At 49.8% G+C, this 18,816-nt stretch overlaps 1 protein-coding gene and 1 long non-coding RNA gene across 2 annotated transcripts in view; one reads left to right on the top strand and one right to left on the bottom strand.

The window, feature by feature from the left end:
* Window positions 1-341: 341 nt before the first annotated feature.
* On the bottom strand, window positions 342-10,315 carry LOC108644797. Its single transcript, XR_001923337.2, has 3 exons — window positions 9,981-10,315; window positions 7,633-7,683; window positions 342-1,403 (listed from the first exon to the last, which is right to left on the bottom strand). It is a non-coding gene; the product is annotated as an uncharacterized LOC108644797 (long non-coding RNA).
* A 3,164-nt stretch (window positions 10,316-13,479) lies between these two features.
* extl3 (exostosin like glycosyltransferase 3) overlaps window positions 13,480-18,816 on the top strand; it is a 57,951-nt gene continuing 52,614 nt past the window's right edge. The window contains 1 exon segment of the mRNA NM_001008035.1: window positions 13,480-13,536. The gene's annotated coding sequence lies outside the window, so the exon portion shown is untranslated.

Below are 18,816 nucleotides of genomic sequence, written 5' to 3'. Positions count from 1 at the left end.
TACCAACCAGTGGCACAACTTCTCTGCACAGGGCCCCCGGCAAAAAAATCTTCAGAGGGGCCCGAGGCAGAGTAGACTCACCCAGCTCCTGGCCCTCTGCCCTGAATTGCCCCCCCCCCCCAATGCTCTTGGATATAAACCCCCAATCCCTACCCACTCTCCTACCTGAGAGCCAGCATGGAGCGGGGATTTATTTGCAGCAATGGAGGAAGCAGTCCGGACCCCCATGTCCCCCACAACAAGAGTCTATTTCCTTAAGTGTTACTCACCCACTATCTATATATATATATAGGACATTAAGACATTCTGTGCATTAAGCTACCAAGCAATGCCCACCCCTTTAAGAAAAACAGGGATTGTCTGTCCATATATTGCAATATACTTCAAGCTGCCCAACTACGTCAAAGTCATCCCTTCTAGCCATTTCTTGGCAGCATAATGCATAGAATGCCTTAATGCCATATATATATTGATAATGTTGTTGTTGCCTATATGTATTTTGTGATCACAACCTCATTGCACCCCCGCCTAATAGTTTAAAATGTAGTGGCACAACTTTCCCTTCTTTGCTATTTTGTTTAAGTGTTATGCTACCGGTACCAACCCATAGGTTCAGCAACCCTATAACACTAATGATCCCGGCCTCTAAAGTTGTCTGCAGCAGCTCCCCATTTTGGATCTTGTTGGGCCATCTTTTGAGTGTCAGTGGCACTGCACGTGCTCAATGTGCTCTGGGCTGCTGTGAAGAAGCTAAGCTTAGGGGCATGGGATATTAGCAAAAAGTAAGGTTCAAACTCTCATCAAGGCTGATTATCCAGGACTATAAATGTGCTGTGAATCAGTAGAAGTTGGAGAGCTATTGGGGACATCTTTAGAGGCACAGATCTTCCATGCTAAAGGCTTGTAGTGGCCTTGGCATACATCTAAATTCGTATACGAACATGGGAGAAGGGGCATTATAGCCAAGAATGTGCATATTCAGGAGGAATGGAAATAGCCTAATGCCTGACAAGATTTTTCCCACTGAGACCCAGCAACGGGCTTTGTAGCAGAGACAGCTGGATTCATACGCTTGCCAAATATTGCATCCTAATATTCAGTCTGCGCAGGATTCCTCAAGTTCCTGCCATTAATTAGACCTTCTCCCACACTCGGCCTTCATGCCAAGGGATTAAAATGAAAACCACAGCAAACTCGTAGTGGGGATGTGCTCGGGAGCTTAGCGTGGGATCCCAGGCTTGTAATTGGAGCAGCGGATGATCGGTTGCTAGGGGAAACGGGTGGTAAAGGTCAGAAAATTCCACTTATCTCCAGTAACCAGCCGTTTGTTTTATAAACACGGGGAAATTGCAGATATTTACAGCGTATTTTGTTGAGACGTGCAACAGGCCGCAAAATCTTATCTGGAAAAAAAAAAAGGAAAATACATTAAATACAGTCATAAAATGAGATAAAATGATCGCTGTGCTGTGGTTAAAGCCTTTCATGTGATAATAACCCTCTTGTCTAATGATCCAAACCCATATGGCGTCAGAAACTGGTTTTACCTTTCAGTTAACTTTTACCATGTCATAGAATGGCTAATTCTAAGCAACTTTTTAATTGGTCCTTATTATTTATAGTTTTGGAATTATTTGCCTTCTTCTTCTGACTCTTTCCAAATGGGGGTCACTGACCCCGGCAGCCAAACAACAATTGCAATGTAAGGCTACAATGTTATTGTTATTTTTAACTACTTTTCTTTCTGTTTAAGTCCTGTCCAATTAATATATCAGTCTCTCATTCAAACCATTGCCTGGTCACTAAGGTAGTTTGGACCCTAGCAACCAGATGACTGCTAAAATTCCAAAGCGAAGTCTCAGAATATTACTCTCTACATCATACTAAAATTTAACTCAAAGGTGTACAGATGACCGTCGTAAGGATTTCTTAGGTTATCATCAAAGGAAAGAACAGTCTAAACTGTTTCTGCTACATCGTTTGTCAGAACCAGGAATAACTCAGACACATACTGCTTTCGATAGCAACCACAATAGAGTCAGCTCTGAGTTCCCAGACCTGTATAAGAAACTTGTGCCTTTATATGGCCATGGAATGCCGTAATATCCTTATAATATACAAAAGGGGGTACATTAATCCTTATATTAAATACAATTATTCCTTCTAAACATTAAACTGACATATGCAATACTTTTATTGTTTCAGTCAGGGTTGGACTGGCACACCAGGATTGGGCCCTGCCAACAAGGGTCGGACTGGGGGGTGCAGGGCCCACCGGGGCTCCCGCCCCAGGGGCCCTGCAAGTGCCCCCACCGGCCACGTCCCCTAACCCCCGCTCCGCAGGGTCCCCCACCCGATGTCCTCCCCTGAGCGCGCGTAAATTTAATGCATCAGGGGAGGAACAGAGGTCAGAGGGAGCGCCAACAAGGGTCGGGTCTGGGCCGGCAGGGCCCACTGGGGCTGGGGCCTATCGGGATTTTTCCCAGTGTCCCGGCGGCCCAGTCCGACCCTGCTGCCAACTGCCCAGAAGCCAGCCACCCCCACTCCCCACTCCACTGCACTACTTACTTACTTAGCTGTTAAAAATGAAAGTTGGCTGTATGTTCCGCAGTGGTGGCTGGGGACGGACGTGCACATGAAGGGGAGGGGGCAGACGTGATGTGCAGAAACTGGGGCCTGGGTACCCTCGCCAGGGCCGCCATCAGAAATCACGGGGCCCCTCACAAGAAAATTTTCTGGGCCCCCCTCCCACCAGTACAAAAGACTCACAGCCAGCAGGCCCCCCCCCAATACATGGTAGCCAGCAGTGGCCACCCCCAGTACATTGGTAGCCAGCAGTGCCCCCCCCCCAGTACATTGGTAGCCAGCAGTGCCCCCCCCAGTACATTGGTAGCCAGCAGTGGCCCCCCCCAGTACATTGGTAGCCAGCAGTGCCCCCCCCAGTACATTGGTAGCCAGCAGTGGCCCCCCCCAGTACATTGGTAGCCAGCAGTGGCCCCCCCCCAGTACATTGGTAGCCAGCAGTGCCCCCCAGTACATTGGTAGCCAGCAGCCCCCCCCAAGTACATTGGTAGCCAGCAGGGCCCCCACAAGTACATTGGTAGCCAGCAGGGCCCCCCAAGTACATTGGTAGCCAGCAGCCCCCCCCAAGTACATTGGTAGCCAGCAGTGCCCCCCAGTACATTGGTAGCCAGCAGGCCCCCCCCAAGTACATTGGTAGCCCAGCAGTGCCCCCCAGTACATTGGTAGCCAGCAGTGCCCCCCCCTAGTACATTGGTAGCCAGTAGCCCCCCCAAGTACATTGGTAGCCAGCAGCTCCCCCCTAAGTACATTGGTAGCCAGCAGGGCCCCCCTAGTACATTGGTAGCCAGCAGCCCCCCCCAAGTACATTGGTAGCCAGCAGTGCCCCCCAGTACATTGGTAGCCAGCAGTGCCCCCCCCTAGTACATTGGTAGCAAGCAGGGCCCCCCCTAGTACATTGGTAGCCAGCAGCCCCCCAAGTACATTGGTAGCCAGCAGGCCCCCCAACCCCAAGTACATTGGTAGCCAGCAGACCCCCCCCAAGTACATTGGTAGCCAGCAGCCCCCCCCTAAGTACATTGGTAGCCAGCAGGGCCCCCTCCCCAAGTACATTGGTAGCCAGCAGGGCCCCCTCCCCAAGTACATTGGTAGCCAGCAGGGCCCCCTCCCCAAGTACATTGGTAGCCAGCAGGGCCCCCTCCCCAAGTACATTGGTAGCCAGCAGGGCCCCCTCCCCAAGTACATTGGTAGCCAGCAGCCCCCCCCCCCTAAGTACATTGGTAGCCAGCAGGGCCCCCTCCCCAAGTACATTGGTAGCCAGCAGGGCCCCCTCCCCAAGTACATTGGTAGCCAGCAGCCCCCCCCCCAAGTACATTGGTAGCCAGCACAGCATGGAACGGAACGGAACAGCACAGCCCCCGGTGTCTTCAGCGGCAGCTTCGCGTTCCTCCGGTTCCTCCTTGGCGAAGCCTCTGCACTTCTGAGTGCCGGCAGAAGACAGGCCCTTTTATAAGGTTGCGCCCCGGGCATACTGACGTGCATGTACGCATGGGGCGCGACCAATAGGATCACCAATGACCACCAATGACAGGGTGCCCGGAATAAATTTAAGGGGGCCCGAGCTATTAAGAATACTTGAGCACAGCTGGGCCCCCTTTTAAGGTTAAAATTGTCCGGGCCCGGGACGGCTGTACCCCCTGTGCCCCCCTGATGGCGGCCCTGACCCTCGCCCCAGGGCCACTTTAAATTTTATTTTTGGGCCCATACTGCCCCATAAAATTTGTGATGGAATAACCTTCAAGCACGTGAAGTTCAATATAGTAAGGCAGGCAGAGAAGGGATGGTCTGCACTTACTGAAGTAGACATTATCCCCAGATATGCCGCCCTGGACCAAAAGCCCTGGGAGCAGAAAAATGATAAAATGGTGATGGCACAAGAAAAAAGGCAAATAAATAAAAAATAACCATACTGTCGACCTATTCCAATTGATTAAAATGGAGGGGTCTGCTACCTGCTACCGAGGGATACTTCTGCTAAACGTTATCTCGGATGAAAGGTGTGCTGATGGACCCCTTATCCTGATGGGCCCTGGGCAAATGCCCCTTTTGACCATTAATTAAAACGTCCCTGCCCAACCTGACTCTGGGGGCACACAAAGTGGATAATGCGCTTTCCTCCGTCCTCCTATTTCCTACCCCCCACAGTTACCGCTAACCAACTTGCAGCAGTTGTGCCCCCACTCTCATTATTACAGGAGAAGCTGTGCTAGACCAGTCTGCTGGGTACTGGCTAATATTTTTAATATGGAACCTACGCCTGAGAGCTTTTGCAATTATCACATGGGTTATCCATTAAACCTTTACCCCACTTTTGTTATGTTTCGAATCAATGGTATTATCTTGTAATATTTTGATTGGCTGACATGGTACAAGAACTTTACCTGGAATTACCTTTCTGCTATAAGATCCAAGCAAGACAAAGAATAACATTCTGATTAAATAAAACATCTGAAGTTCCTTTCAGAGTTAGTATTATTTTTACTTCTTTTGCTTTGCTTAGTTTGTAGGCTTTCCTAGACCCCAACCACTGTGCCCTTGTACATTTGTCATGAAAAAGGCCTTTAACAATGAAAGGGGCGGTTCTTGGTTGGACCATGGAGGTGACCCCCACGCTATCCTGGTGGTCATATGGCAATTTGATTCTGTTTCACAATATGGAGGAGAGGCAGTTGCATCTGTCCATAAACCTGTAATGCTTTATTTACTTCAGCCTTTTCTCTCTTTTTCTGAATCTTCAAAAAACTCAGCTAATACTCTCTTGCTAATCAAAGGCAGGGCCGGACTGGCCCACTGGGCTACTAAGAAAAAATCCAGTGGGCCCCACCCTGTTGGGTCCTGCCACCTGCCCGCACCCCGATTTGGCCCTTGCCACTTGCCCTCCACTGTTTATTTGCTGTGAAAATATAAAGATTGCCATGTGTTCCACGTCCACACACCACCATCTTTATTTTTTCACAGTAAGTAAGCTACACAGGAGTGGCGGTGGCTGGGGTGGAGCAGGGAGTGGAGGTGGGCCCTTGAGTTGGATACCTGGAGGGCCCAGGGTACCCCAGTCCAGCTCTAAAAAAGGGATAAAAAAGGATAATTCTCAGTGGAGTAACCAGTCGTTACTGGGCCCCACAGAGTTGACCTATTCTACCTATGTATATTGAAATTTCTCATTAAAGGAGAAGGAAAGACATTTTGGCATTTTATTGCCAATAGATTACACATAATAGTGCAAGCTAGAACGCTATAGAAAGCTTTACCATACCTGAGTAAACAGCTATAGAAGCTCCCTCTGTTTGTTTAAATTGCAGCTGCCATTTTAGCTTGTCTCAGTTTCTGTGTTGCAGCTCTGGCTGCTGGTAGCTCAGATTACACAGCACAGTTGGGAGGGGGAGAGATGGGAGGAGGACAAGGGAGGGGGGAGAGAGGAGAGATGGGAGGGGGACAAGGGAGGGGGAGAGAGGAGAGATGATAGGGGGAGAGAGGACAAGGGAGGGGGAGGGAGGAGAGATGGGAGGGGAAGGAGGACAAGGGTGGGGGAGAGAGGGGAGGTGGAGGAGGAGAAGGGAGGGGGAGAGAGGAGCAAAGTGAGCAGACTTGTGCCATGCCCTGAAGGATTTTTCTGAGAGCAGAAAGTCTGATACAGAAGAACATGTGTAAACAAAAGAAGAAAATAAATCCTTTGTTTTTTTTTTTTTATCTAAGCTTTTCTATGAGATTTTCTATGTTTATGGCCCTGTTTCTCATAAAGCTTACTTAGTTTTTACCTTTCCTTCTCCTTTATAGGTCTTCACTGCCCCCCCTGCAACTGCAGGGTTTGCCTCCTCTGTAATTACGCCCCTACCCATTAGCATTAGATAAAAGTCTTTCTTCACACTTAACAACATGTTTCACAAGTCATTCTCCCCTTCCGGCAGTGCTTTCTACTTACCTGCAATTTTCAGAGACCTTTTTTTTAGAAATTCTGCAACAAAATGCAATCCCCAGCCTCAACCCTAAAATTATTTTTAGCAGAAAAACATGGATAAAATGGCTAAATCTTTTATTATGATGTAGAGAGGGATATTCTGAGACAATTTGCAGTTTGTCTTCATTCTTTATTATTTGTGGTTTTTTACTTATTTAGCTTTTTGTTCAGCAGCTCTGCGGTTTGGAATTTCAGCAGCTGCCCAGGGTCGGATTGGGCCCCGGTGGGCCCCGGCCCCACCCACTCCCCCTGTCCATGCATCTGCGCTCCACCCGTCTGCCCATCAATGGGGGCAGTACACATGTATATATGTATGTATAACTTTATTTATAAAGCGCCACAAGGGTACGCAGCGCTGTACAATCTTACAATATACACAATTACACACAGGGAGGGCAAGTGATATAATAAATAAATACAATAAATATATATATAAGTGCCATGTGGTATGAGACACAGTAGGAAGGAGGTCCCTGCCCAGTAGAGCTTACAATCTAAGTCGAAGGGGGCTGTAGCAGGAGCTTTCAACAGAGGTTGACACCACAGCTATCTTGGTTGCTAGGGTCCAATTTACCCTAGCAACCAGGCAGTGGAGTGAATGAGAGACTGGAAGAGGAATAGCAGAGGCCCTGAATAGAAAGATAAGTAATAAAAAATTACAATAATAATATTATTGTAGCTTCACAGAGCAATAGTTTGCTGGCTGCCGGGGTCAGTGACCCCCTTTAAAAATTGGAAAGAATGAGAAGAAGGCGGCAAATAATTAAAAAACTATAAAAATAAAAAATAAAGACCAACTGAAAAGTTGTTACTACTGGTCATTCAATAACATAATAAAAGTTAACTTGAAGGTTAACTACTTTCTTTTATACAGCCGTGACTTTTCCGTCTCATTATACATGTACGCAAATGAAACCATCTCAGAATATACTGGGACTGAGGGCGCAGCTTTATTATTTAGAACTTGGATTTGTCAGCATTTCAGGCAACCCCTTACCTGATTATATAACCTCAATGTTGTTTACAAACCATTAAACATTTACAGCTCACTTTCCCATATTTGTTTATTGATAAAAAAAAGAAATGTTCAACTGTACCTATTAACATTACCGTTCCTTCCTGGTCTGGCTCTATCTGATACCTCGCAGCTACAAAAACACACAAAAAATACACAAAATTCAGAAAACTGTAACAAAAACTTTTAGGTATTAAAATGCATGGGAACAATGTGCACCACAACAATGAGATCAGACCAAAAACATCATTCTGTGTGTTTCCTGACCAAAGTCCAATATGCGGGTGTAAGGGCCCACTTTTACAACTACTCCCCCTAAATACCACTCTCATTTTACAAAATTTGGCAGGTTATTTAAAGTTTGAACACATTTCTGGAGGTTTTGGGGCCTTGTTTTATGTGCTATTACAGTTTTGCTAATGAAGGTGAAGTTGCCCTTTAGGCTGTGAGTCTCAGTTCCCCCAAGAGACCTATTTAGTGTATAAGTTACAATTATGTCTCAGTGCAATGGGTGAGTATTCTGAGCTCTGCCAAAAGCTACTTATCTAATTAAGTTTGAGAAACTTTGTATCTTTTTTGGAGTTCAGTGCAGGGGATCAAAGGGAAATGAGGGACTTTTCAGTAAGAATCGGGGAATGTGGGCTGAGCTGTTAAAATCGTGACTGTCCCGTGAAAATTGGGACAATTGGTATGCTAGGGAGTGCAGGCCCAGGTGCAGTTGCACCCCCTGCAGGGACCCAGTGCTCATTGCAACCTGTCCCCACCCTCAGCCAACCTGCGTACCCCACTTACAGGTAGGGGAGTGACCAGGGGGGATATATGGACAGCTATAGAGGTCTACTTCTTCTATAGTTACAGCACCAGAGTAAATGGTACAGACTGACCAGATGGGCCTAATTAGCTGGCCAATCAAGAAGCCTGAAAGCCTGGCTAATCAGTCTATAGCAGTGCTGTCCAACTTCTGCGATGCCGAGGGCCGGAATTTCTCTCACATACATGGTGGAGAGCTGCTAATGGAAGCCAGTTTTGAACACTCCCCCCTTTAAACCACACCCACTTCAAACCACACCCATTTTATCACAATGGTGGTAGTGCAGCAAAAACCCAAGTGCAGGGATATCAACCATCATTCATATGTGAAAGAATTACATTATGTCATATTAAGACGTACCCATAAATCCATATGCCTCCACCTCCCCTGTGGATAGCACAGCAACCCCCAGCATATAATTAGGGACCATTTAATTGATATTTCCAACTGCTAACAAACTCCCAAAACAAACCCCTGCCAGGTTCACCTCCCACAGGAAGCATAGGGTAGGCAGAGTCTGGCACACACAGGCAGCACTCTGCCTGCCCTATGCTGTCTGTGTGTGCCATACTCTGCCTGCTCTATGCTGTCTGTGTGTGCCATACTCTGCCTACCCTATGATGCCTGTGTGTGCCATACTCTGCCTGCTCTATGCTGTCTGTGTGTGCCATACTCTGCCTGCCCTATGCTGCCTGTGTGTGCCATACTCTGCCCTATGCTGCCTGTGTGTGCCATACTCTGCCCTATGCTGCCTGTGTGTGCCATACTCTGCTCTATGCTGCCTGTGTGTGCCATACTCTGCCCTATGCTGCCTGTGTGTGCCATACTCTGCCCTACGCTGCCTGTGTGTGCCATGCTCTGCCAGCTCTGTTTCTAATCCCATATCTGGAATTAGCCCAGAATTTTCAAGTGATCTGGTCATCCCAATGAATACATTGCCACCTGTGTACAGCAGGGATGTATTCACAAAGGGCAAATGGTGGGTAGCTGTCCCCCTCCTGTCCCTTATATCAGATAGCAAGTTAGGCAGCACAGGTAAGGCAGCTATGGCAAGCGGTAAGGACCAAGCTGATTTTTATCTGCTGATGCCGCACTCTGTACCTCGATTCTTGATCTGCTGACATAAGCACTAATAGAGATAATTCAGCGTCCCATAGCAGGGCCGGTACTAGGGGTAGGAAGGAGAGGCATGTACCTCTTTGCTTGCCGGGATTAGGTGTGTGCCGTGGGGGAGAGGGGGTGAAGGGTGCAGGGGATTGTGTGCAGGCACTCAAGGAGTGGGCACTTGACTTGGGTGTTCCCAACCCTACACCCATCGCTGTCCCTTAGTGCCCTTGTGCTTTTGTCTAGAGTCATACTAAATGCCCCCACATGGGTGCTACCAGCCCAATGAATAGGAGCAGTAAGACATCTCAGGCAGCTGTATGTTAGACAATGATAACATTCTGCACAAATGGCTTTCCTGACCAGATAGTAAAAGAAAGTGAGGAAGACCACAAATTAAACTGGCCTAATAAATTGCTTCCCCAGCTTAACTAACCGTTTAACTAAATGATTTATTTTAAACGTTTACCCTATTGGCTGATAGGCCACTGTACATATGAGCTTTTACGTCTGACCTTCCTCCATGTGTTTGAGCCTTAAGCCTTTACATCCCGGGCAGCCGCCTTGTCTTCTCTGGCAACATTGTGTTAGTTGTTCTGTTCCTGCTCTGACACTCGCCTGCGACTCCAGCCTTGTGTACACACCACCTGCCCGGACCCCTTCCAGGAACTGACTGGGGTGGAAAAGACAAGTTCCTTTAGGCAAACGTATTGTGTGCGTGAGTTCAGGACTTGATGTTGGATTCGGCCTTCAGTCTCACCTCCAGCAATTATTCCTCCTAAATCCTTTAAATGCACAGCTGCCAAACCTAAGGAGAAAAACACAGAGCGGTTAAAGGGGAAGTATACCCCCTTCTTCAACACAAGTTCAGTGAATAGGCTTGTGCTGTGCTTTTGCCTTGTTTAAATGAAAAAACATCTCTGTTTATGATTATGATCTGGTTAAATCCTCACACTTCATTGCATCCCAAATGATTTCCCACTTTTATTTCCCTGAAGAAATTGACACAGTTTACTGAACAATAGGAGCATAATAGAGAGGGGGGAAGCAAATGGTTTAGCCTGATTCACTCTAAAGCAGGGATAATCAAGCTGTAACACCCCAAATTCTATAGGGGTAGGATAGGACTGGGCTGGCAGGACCCCGGGAAAAAACCTTGCTGACCCAGAACCAATCTGCCACTCCCCCAATCACAGCGTAGTATAAGATGTGTATGTGGGGGGGACTGGAGCAGGGGCCCCTGAGGGGTTAGCAGAACTAACTCTGACCCTGTGTAAGGTATCTCCATATGTCAGTAGAACCAGGGTCGGACTGGGCCACCGGGACACCGGGAAAAATCCCGGTGGGCCCCGGCAGCCCAGACCCAACCCTTGCCAGCACTCCCCCTGCCTGACCGTTCCTCCCCTGATGCGTTAAATTTACGCGCGCTCAGGGGAGGACACCGGGTGAGGGCCCCTGAGGGGGTTAGGGGGGCCCCTGCGGGGGGGTTAGGGGACGCGGCCAGCGGGGGCACCTGCAGGGCCCCTGGGGCGGGAGCCCCGGTGGGCCCTGCACCCCCCCAGTCCGACCTTTAGTAGTACTGTAGGAGAAAGATCACAGGTTGACAATCCGTGATATGGAGAGTGTTTACTCACACATTTATTAGCCATATTCCTTATACTATACCACCAGGGGGTTGGGGGTCATGGGGCCTGCCAGGAGGACTCTGGGGTTATGCTGCGGCAATATTTGGAGAAGACTTGTTATTTCTCAATGGAATTATATGTAAAAAAGCATTTAATGTGTACTAATATAGATGACAAAGGGGAACTCCTCTTAAAATGGGTTTTTTTACATAAAGAATTGCATTCTAAGCAACATATATTACTTACATGTTTACAGAGGGTTTTAAAGTTATGAGGAAATGTAAATACTATTGAAAGCAGCATCTGTCTGTCACTTTCTGTCATCTGGTCCTGACTCTTATAATAATGGTGCAGAAATCAGTTCTCCTCCAGGTCTGTTAATCAGCTGTGCTACATTGTTTCAGGAGTCAGAACCAGCACTGCAGAGAAAAGTAAAACCAGATACTGTTTTACAGCAGCAATTACATGTATGCATAACTTTTAAACCACCGAAGATGGGTAATAAATGTACATTATATATTGAAAAGCTGCTGTAAAAAAAACACATTTAAGGCAGAGTTCCCCTTTACATCTCTGCTAATACAAGTTGTTTTTTTAACTCCATATCACTTCACTGACAAACTGAAAATAACAAGTCTTCTCTAAACATCAAGCCTTGATGCCCCAACATAACATAGTAGTTTCTATAATTTATGAAACAGTTGCAGAAAAATACAATGAATATAAACCACAATTCTAAAAGAACACTATAAACAAAAGAAACTTAAGAGTTAAAACACTAATAACAAAGTTAGCATTTTTCTGAAGGAAGCAATTTATTTATATCTGAAAATGTTCTAGAGGTATCCGTTCTTGCACGGGAAAGTGTAATGTAATGCTTTCCTTACTCATGGAGCAGCAGTCCTGCCCTGCTTTATGGCTGAGATTCTAGCTATCTGTATAACAGAGCATTCTGTCACAGTGGCACAGATCCTATCTGATCCCCCATTGTAAGCAGCAGTCCTGCCCTGCTTTATGGCTGAGATTCTAGCTATCTGTATAACAGAGCATTCTGTCACAGTGGCACAGATCCTATCTGATCCCCCCATTGTAAGCAGCAGTCCTGCCCTGCTTTATGGCTGAGATTCTAGCTATCTGTATAACAGAGCATTCTGTCACAGTGGCACAGATCCTATCTGATCCCCCCATTGTAAGCAGCAGTCCTGCCCTGCTTTATGGCTGAGATTCTAGCTATCTGTATAACAGAGCATTCTGTCACAGTGGCACAGATCCTATCTGATCCCCCCATTGTAAGCAGCAGTCCTGCCCTGCTTTATGGCTGAGATTCTAGCTATCTGTATAACAGAGCATTCTGTCACAGTGGCACAGATCCTATCTGATCCCCCCATTGTAAGCAGCAGTCCTGCCCTGCTTTATGGCTGAGATTCTAGCTATCTGTTTAACAGAGCATTCTGTCACAGTGGCACAGATCCTATCTGATCCCCCCATTGTAAGCAGCAGTCCTGCCCTGCTTTATGGCTGAGATTCTAGCTATCTGTATAACAGAGCATTCTGTCACAGTGGCACAGATCCTATCTGATCCCCCATTGTAAGCAGCAGTCCTGCCCTGCTTTATGGCTGAGATTCTAGCTATCTGTATAACAGAGCATTCTGTCACAGTGGCACAGATCCTATCTGATCCCCCCCATTGTAAGCAGCAGTCCTGCCCTGCTTTATGGCTGAGATTCTAGCTATCTGTATAACAGAGCATTCTGTCACAGTGGCACAGATCCTATCTGATCCCCCCATTGTAAGCAGCAGTCCTGCCCTGCTTTATGGCTGAGATTCTAGCTATCTGTATAACAGAGCATTCTGTCACAGTGGCACAGATCCTATCTGATCCCCCCATTGTAAGCAGCAGTCCTGCCCTGCTTTATGGCTGAGATTCTAGCTATCTGTATAACAGAGCATTCTGTCACAGTGGCACAGATCCTATCTGACCCCCCCCCCCCCCATTGTAAGCAGCAGTCCTGCCCTGCTTTATGGCTGAGATTCTAGCTATCTGTATAACAGAGCATTCTGTCACAGTGGCACAGATCCTATCTGACCCCCCCCCCATTGTAAGCAGCAGTCCTGCCCTGCTTTATGGCTGAGATTCTAGCTATCTGTATAACAGAGCATTCTGACAGGATTTCCCATCTGATACTAAGCAGACCCCCAGGTACTGTCCCTAATACATGTGCACAGTATCCATAACAACGGCGGATGCAGATTCTATAGGGAACTGACGTCACCTCTCGCTCGCTCCCGTGTGAGTCTCGGGGCCGCGGATGGGCGGGGCTGGGGGCGGGGCGAGGGCGGGAGGCAGGCGCTGGAATCTCGCGAGGTTTGGCAGCGCGGCGGTTTCTCGCTCAGGCTGGGTGTCGGGGGAGGCGGAGAGGAAACGGCGCAGCGGGGAGACGGCTCGGTAAGTGGGAATAAGCCGGTCAGGCAGTGGCGTGGAACATTTCGGGGGAAGGGGTAGGAGCAGTTGGTGGGATGGCGGGTGTGCCTGGCTGGGGCAGGGAGACTACTGACTGGGGCTGGAGACAATGACGAACGAACACTGATCCCATACTGACTGGCCGGGGCTGCGGGTCCCACTCACTCCCGCTCCAAACACCCCCAACTCCTGTCCTGTGAGTGAGAAATACAGCAGCACTGATACTGTATAATGGTACAACCCTAGCTGTAATGGTACAGTCCTGCCTGTAATGGTATAGTAACATAGGGCTGGGGGTTACAGTAGGAGAGGGGCTGGGGGTTACAGTAGGAGAGGGGCTGGGGGTTACAGTAGGAGAGGGGCTGGGGGTTACAGTAGGAGAGGGGCTGGGGGTTACAGTAGGAGAGGGGCTGGGGGTTACAGTAGGAGAGGGGCTGGGGGTTACAGTAGGAGAGGGGCTGGGGGTTACAGTAGGAGAGGGGCTGGGGGTTACAGTAGGAGAGGGGCTGGGGGTTACAGTAGGAGAGGGGCCGGGGGTTACAGTAGGAGAGGGGCCGGGGGTTACAGTAGGGAGAGGGGCCGGGGGTTACAGTAGGGAGAGGGGCTGGGGGTTACAGTAGGAGAGGGGCTGGGGGTTACAGTAGGAGAGGGGCTGGGGGTTACAGTAGGAGAGGGGCTGGGGGTTACAGTAGGAGAGGGGCTGGGGGTTACAGTAGGAGAGGGGCTGGGGGTTACAGTAGGAGAGGGGCTGGGGGTTACAGTAGGGAAAGGGCTGGGGGTTACAGTAGGAGAGGGGCTGGGGGTTACAGTAGGAGAGGGGCTGGGGGTTACTGTAGGGAGAGGGGCTGGGGGTTACAGTAGGAGAGGGGCTGGGGGTTACAGTAGGGAGAGGGGCTGGGGGTTACAGTAGGAGAGGGGCTGGGGGTTACAGTAGGAGAGGGGCTGGGGGTTACAGTAGGAGAGGGGCTGGGGGTTACAGTAGGGAGAGGGGCTGGGGGTTACAGTAGGAGAGGGGCTGGGGGTTACAGTAGGAGAGGGGCTGGGGGTTACAGTAGGAGAGGGGCTGGGGGTTACAGTAGGAGAGGGGCTGGGGGTTACAGTAGGGAGAGGGGCTGGGGTTACAGTAGGAGAGGGGCTGGGGGTTACAGTAAGGGAGAGGGGCTGGGGGTTACAGTAGGAGAGGGGCTGGGGGTTACAGTAGGGAGAGGGGCTGGGGGTTACAGTAGGAGAGGGGCTGGGGGTTACAGTAGGGAGAGGGGCTGGGGGTTACAGTAGGGAAAGGGCTGGGGTTACAGTAGGGAGAGGGGCTGGGGTTTACAGTAGGAGAGGGGCTGGGGGTTACAGGAGGGGCTGGGGGTTACAGTAGGAGAGGGGCTGGGGGTTACAGTAGGAGAGGGGCTGGGGGTTACAGTAGGGAGAGGGGCTGGGGGTTACAGTAGGAGAGGGGCTGGGGATTACAGTAGGAGAGGGGCTGGGGGTTACAGTAGGAGAGGGGCTGGGGGTTACAGTAGGAGAGGGGCTGGGGGTTACAGTAGGGAGAGGGGCCGGGGGTTACAGTAGGGAGAGGGGCCGGGGGTTACAGTAGGGAGAGGGGCCGGGGGTTACAGTAGGGAGAGGGGCCGGGGGTTACAGTGGGAGAGGGGCTGGGGGTTACAGTAGGGAGAGGGGCTGGGGGTTACAGTAGGAGAGGGGCTGGGGGTTACAGTAGGAGATGGGCTGGGGGTTACAGTAGGGAGAGGGGCTGGGGGTTACAGTAGGAGAGGGGCTGGGGGTTACAGTAGGAGAGGGGCTGGGGGTTACAGGAGGGGCTGGGGGTTACAGTAGGAGAGGGGCTGGGGGTTACAGTAGGAGAGGGGCTGGGGGTTACAGTAGGGAGAGGGGCTGGGGGTTACAGTAGGAGAGGGGCTGGGGATTACAGTAGGAGAGGGGCTGGGGGTTACAGTAGGAGAGGGGCTGGGGGTTACAGTAGGAGAGGGGCTGGGGGTTACAGTAGGGAGAGGGGCCGGGGGTTACAGTAGGGAGAGGGGCCGGGGGTTACAGTAGGGAGAGGGGCCGGGGGTTACAGTAGGGAGAGGGGCCGGGGGTTACAGTGGGAGAGGGGCCGGGGGTTACAGTAGGGAGAGGGGCTGGGGGTTACAGTAGGGAGAGGGGCTGGGGGTTACAGTAGGAGAGGGGCTGGGGGTTACAGTAGGAGATGGGCTGGGGGTTACAGTAGGGAGAGGGGCTGGGGGTTACAGGAGGGGCTGGGGGTTACAGTAGGAGAGGGGCTGGGGGTTACAGTAGGAGAGGGGCTGGGGGTTACAGGAGGGGCTGGGGGTTACAGGAGGGAAAGGGCTGGGGGTTACAGTAGGAGAGGGGCTGGGGGTTACAGTAGGAGAGGGGCTGGGGGTTACAGTAGGAGAGGGGCTGGGGGTTACAGTAGGAGAGGGGCTGGGGGTTACAGTAGGGAGAGGGGCTGGGGGTTACAGTAGGGAGAGGGGCTGGGGGTTACAGTAGGAGAGGGGCTGGGGGTTACAGTAGGGAGAGGGGCCGGGGGTTACAGTAGGAGAGGGGCCGGGGGTTACAGTAGGGAGAGGGGCCGGGGGTTACAGTAGGAGAGGGGCCGGGGGTTACAGTAGGAGAGGGGCCGGGGGTTACAGTAGGGAGAGGGGCCGGGGGTTACAGTAGGGAGAGGGGCCGGGGGTTACAGTAGGGAGAGGGGCCGGGGGTTACAGTAGGGAGAGGGGCCGGGGGTTACAGTAGGGAGAGGGGCCGGGGGTTACAGTAGGAGAGGGGCCGGGGGTTACAGTAGGAGAGGGGCCGGGGGTTACAGTAGGGAGAGGGGCCGGGGGTTACAGTAGGGAGAGGGGCTGGGGGTTACAGTAGGAGAGGGGCTGGGGGTTACAGTAGGAGAGGGGCTGGGGGTTACAGGAGGGGCTGGGGGTTACAGGAGGGAAAGGTCTGGGGGTTACAGTAGGAGAGGGGCTGGGGGTTACAGTAGGAGAGGGGCTGAGGGTTACAGTAGGAGAGGGGCTGGGGGTTACAGTAGGAGAGGGGCTGGGGGTTACAGTAGGAGAGGGGCTGGGGGTTACAGTAGGGAAAGGGCTGGGGGTTACAGTAGGAGAGGGGCTGGGGGTTACAGTAGGGAGAGGGGCTGGGGGTTACAGTAGGGAGTGTGGTTCTGTTCTCACTGGTGGTACCGTTAGTACCGGGGCGGTGTGACTGGGGCATGATACTGTATAACCAACCCTTATTATAGCGGTGTGACACTTTGCGACCGGTACCAAATGCGCTAGTTCTGTGTAACAGTAGAATGGGACTCAGTTACAGTAGTGCCACAGTACTCCGACTGATGGTACAGTCCCCAGTCAGTGGCATGTAATGTGCTGGGTAGCTACTAGTGATATGGCACAGATAGAGCAGAACTGACCCCCCCACCCCACTGTAGCAGTGTAATGGTTCTGTCCCATTACTGACTGTAATATACAGAGTAGACTGCCTCGGGCACAGTAGTGTAGTTCAGTTCTCACAGTCCCAGTCCAGAGCCTGCAGTTTATGAGAGGCTGTACAGATACAGTAGGACTGACTCTCTTTGGGGCCATGTAGTGCTAATATGCCTGTGCTTACTGTAGTATTACAGCCGAATGAGACCAGAGACGTTTAATTATCTGCAGCCCAACTCTACAATTACCCCCGGTTGAGAGACAGCAGGATATGAGCTGTTGTACAGCCAGTTAGTTACAGGCACAGCAGCAGTGACTAATACTGTATCATTGTACTATTGGCTTCTAATACAGACGATATGAGCTGTTGTACAGTAGCTAATGGATTTGTACCAGTCCTGTAATATACAGTAGAGCAAGACTGGGTGTAACTGGGTGATGTTATTAGCACCAGTTACTTTATTCAGTATAATATGTATTGGGTGGCATTGCCAGCACTGACTGTAATATTGTAGTGCTATAAGACTGGGGGTACAGTAGTAGTACAGGTATGGGATCCCTTATCCGGAAACCCATTATCCAGAAAGCTCCGAATTACGGAAAGCCCGTCTCCCATAGACTCCATTTTAATCAAATAATTCAGAATTTTAAAACTGATTTTTCTCTGTAATAATAAAACAGTACCTGTACTTGATCCCAACTAAGATATAATTACCCCTTATTGGGGCAGAACAGCCCTATTGGGTTTATTTCATGGTTAAATGATTCCCTTTTCTCTGTAATAATAAAACAGTACCTGTACTTGATCCCAACTAAGATATAATTACCCCTTATTGGGGCAGAACAGCCCTATTGGGTTTATTTCATGGTTAAATGATTCCCTTTTCTCTGTAATAATAAAACAGTACCTGTACTTGATCCCAACTAAGATATAATTACCCCTTATTGGGGGCAGAACAGCCCTATTGGGTTTATTTCATGGTTAAATGATTCCCTTTTCTCTGTAATAATAAAACAGTACCTGTACTTGATCCCAACTAAGATATAATTACCCCTTATTGGGGCAGAACAGTCCTATTGGGTTTATTTCATGGTTAAATGATTCCCTTTTCTCTGTAATAATAAAACAGTACCTGTACTTGATCCCAACTAAGATATAATTACCCCTTATTGGGGGCAGAACAGCCCTATTGGGTTTATTTAATGGTTAAATGATTCCCCTTTCTCTGTAATAATAAAACAGTACCTGTACTTGATCCCAGCTAAGATATAATTACCCCTTATTGGGGGCAGAACAGCCCTATTGGGGTTATTTATGGTTAAATGATTCCCTTTTCTCTGTAATAATAAAACAGTACCTGTACTTGATCCCAACTAAGATATAAACTCTTATTGGATACAAAACAATCCTATTGGGTTTAAAGGAGAAGGAAAGGCTAAGTCACTTGGGGGTGCCAAAATGTTAGGCACCCCCAAGTGACTTACATGACCTACCTTGTACCCCGGGCTGGTGCCCCCATTAGGAGAAAACAGCACCAGCCCGGGGCACCTGTAGACACCGCTTCCTCCTTCCTTTGCGCGCTGCTGCCGAAATCCGTGGGCCGGCGCATGCGAGGAGGAAGCAGGTAGCGCCGGCAGCTACCCCGGGCTGGTGCTGTTCTCTCCGTACGGGGGCACCAGCCCGGGGTACAAGGTAGGCGTTCTAAGTCACTTGGGGGTGCCTAACATTTTGGCACCCCCAAGTGACTTAACCTTTCCTTCTCCTTTAAGTAATGTTTTATAAATTTTTTAGTAGACCTAAGGTATGGAGATCCAAATTACGGAAATACCCCTTATCCAGAAT

The sequence above is a fragment of the Xenopus tropicalis genome, chromosome 5 (assembly GCF_000004195.4).
Source record: "Xenopus tropicalis strain Nigerian chromosome 5, UCB_Xtro_10.0, whole genome shotgun sequence".
Taxonomy (NCBI): domain Eukaryota; kingdom Metazoa; phylum Chordata; class Amphibia; order Anura; family Pipidae; genus Xenopus; species Xenopus tropicalis.
This window is presented reverse-complemented; position numbering and strand designations above follow the sequence as displayed.